Consider the following 2,939-nt stretch of genomic DNA (forward strand, 5'->3'; position numbering starts at 1 on the left):
GACAGGAACCGGGCCAGACAGGAACCGGGCCAGACAGGAACCGGGCCAGACAGGAACCGAGCCAGGAACCGGGCCAGACAGGAACCGGGCCAGACAGGAACCGGGCCAGACAGGAACCGTTATCTTAACTTGAAATGTAACCTGACGTTCTGCGCTAAAGACGGAAGGAGGGATATAGGACAATGTCTCAACCTGCCTGAGATTATTGTTGCTTAGAGAGAGCTAATGACATTTAAGCTAATTGCAATTAAGCTAGCAATATTTAAACTCACAACCTTTAAGCAAGTAATATTTTAAAAAACAACGTTGAATGACAGGTGTAATATTCGTCCAATCAGGTGTGGCCAACACCTGGGTGCTTGGAAATGCCCACTTGGCTGCAGTCACAGCACTTGATGTGAAGCGACCTGCAGAATAACGTAGTTGTGATGAAAGTTTGCACAGAAACGGAGGGGGCGTTACAAGGAAACGCAACGCCCCCTCCGACCTGCAGGTGGCAGTAGAGCTGCAGACCTCTCCTGCCACCGTAAACCAGACGTTACGTCGACGTTCACATCTGGATTTCTGAGCCAGCAGAGGCAGGAGCTGATGGGATTCACAGCCAGAAAGCCAGATTAGAATAATATGCTGATGAGATGTTAATATGCTTATTAACATCTCATCATGTTTATTAATATCTTTGATCAAATTATGGCTGAAATTTTGACTTTTTGGCCAGAATCCAAGGTTAAAGTCAGATTAATGCTCCAGCTTGTTTCCTGTCAGATCAGATCGATTCATTTCTTCTCCCATGAATTGCTGCTGGTCTGTCAGCAGCAGGGGAGTCGCTGCCCCCTGGTGGCTGCAGGGCAACATGCAGCTCTAAAACCTGAAATATTTCATAAAACCTTTACTTTTTAATTATTTTAGTTATAATTTCAACCAGAAAATTCAGCCCAGAAACGTAAATGTGTAATTTCTAACAGGACAGATTTGGAGGTTCTGTAGGTTCTGGACCTCCCGGTACCAGCTCTACCTTCTTCTTGCGGTTCTGCGGGTGCTGCTGCCGGTCCTGGCTCTTGCCCAGCAGGTCCGGGAACGCCAGCGGCTTCAAGGACCGGGACCGGGGCGCCCGCGGGTACCGGAAGTCCGACTCCCTGGAGTCCCGGCTGGCGCCGCTTCGGACCGAGCACAGCGAGCGCGAACGGTTCCGACCCGAGGAGTGAATGCTATTGACTCCGATCATGGCTGATCCAGGTCGACTCGGGTCCGGATGGAGGCGGAGCGGTTCTGATCCGAATGGTGGGGGAACACAGTCTGGAGGGGCTGTTAGAGGTTCTTCTGGTTCTGATGGATCCGGTTCCTCCAGCAGATCCGGTCAGAGTTCTGGGTCGGTCCAGAAGCGTCCAGATCAAACTTCTGGTTCCTGACCCAAACTGTTTCTATTTCTTCAACCAGAATAAAAATATTTTTCAGATTTGAGGCAGAAACGAATCAGATTCTGTTTTAGAGTCGCAGACGTTTGACTTCTGGGTCCATTTGGTGCAGAGATCGTTTCTTCTGATCGATGACGTATTTAAAGGTTTGATCAGACTTTCTGAAGGAGCCTCCTCTTCCTCCTCTTCCTCCCGTCTCGTTAATCAGACCCAGACTCTGCGCGGTCCCGGCGGTCCGGCCAGGCGGTTACCACGGCGATGCGACGCCTCGATCACCCAGACAAACGCATCCCAACTCGGAGCGGCGGCGAAGAGAATCCCTGGACTGCAAATAAACGTGTGACGAAGGAGACGCATCAGCAGCGGCCAAAACCCAGAGGACGATGAAGAGGAGGAGAGAGAGGGAGGCCGGGGCGAGCGAGCACACCCACACAGTCAGACGGAGAGAGAGTGAGGGAGAGGAAGGAGGATGAAGGTGGGGAGACAGAGGAGGAAAGTTTCTCCTGATCCGCCCTGAATCTGACACAATCCCTTCTCCTCTTCCTCAGCTGTTGATCTCCTCCTCTTCCTCCTCCTCTTCCTCCTGCAGGAGAATCCCTCGTCTTCTTCAGGTGATCTCAGTCCTCCGCCTCTTCCTCAGACTGAACTGTTAAGGACTGTTTACCTTCCTCCTCCTCCTCTTCCTCCTCTCTCTCTCTCTCTCAATGCGCATTTTCTCTGAGCTCAGCAGCCAATCAGAGGACAGAGCCAGCAGCTAAGGCCCGCCCCCGGCTGCCAGTCATGAGCTGAATGTAGATGAAGCTCAGCCATGAAGAGGAGCATTGATATCATTTCAGAACTGAAAATTAAACTATTCATTTTACTTTAATGTTTTAAAATCACATTTTTATTGCTGTCCAATTTCTTATCAGAATATAAAATCATTTTGAATGTTTTTATTTTGTATTTTCAGAATAAATATTTAAAATATTTATTTTAAATATTTTTGTGGAAATATCAACAATATTTTAACACAATTTTTTTTATAATTTGTTGTAAATTAAATTAAAATGCAATTTAAAAAAACATAAATCACTGAGCTGCAACTGAAACGTTTTAAATATTCCATGTTGAGTTATTAAAGTTAAATGTATAAATCAAGTGAATTATGTCACAAATGACTAATGTGCTGTGGCGTCGACACAGTGACGAAGACCTGCTGAAGTAAAACTTAACGGGGATTTAAGGCTCCTGGCATTTCACCTTCCTGACAAACCAACACCAACCAACACCGTGGTTAGTCAGGGAGATCTGACCCACAACTCCACAGGCTGCACCCCACAACTCCACAGGCTCCGCCCCACAACTCCACAGGCTCCGCTCAACAACTCCACAGGCTCCGCCCCACAACTCCACAGGCTGCGCCCCACAACTCAACAGGCTGCGCCCAACAACTCCACAGGCTGCGCCCCACAACTCAACAGGCCCCGGCCCACAACTCCACAGGCTCCGCCCCACAACTCCACAGGCTGCGCCCCACAACTC

General features: G+C 48.8%; 1 protein-coding gene across 2 annotated transcripts in view; it reads right to left on the bottom strand.

The window, feature by feature from the left end:
* psda (pleckstrin and Sec7 domain containing a) overlaps positions 1-2,939 on the bottom strand; it is a 15,275-nt gene that overhangs the window by 5,229 nt on the left and 7,107 nt on the right. The window lies entirely within an intron of this gene.

This window comes from Poecilia reticulata, linkage group LG15 (genome assembly GCF_000633615.1).
Source record: "Poecilia reticulata strain Guanapo linkage group LG15, Guppy_female_1.0+MT, whole genome shotgun sequence".
NCBI classification, from domain to species: Eukaryota; Metazoa; Chordata; class Actinopteri; order Cyprinodontiformes; family Poeciliidae; genus Poecilia; species Poecilia reticulata.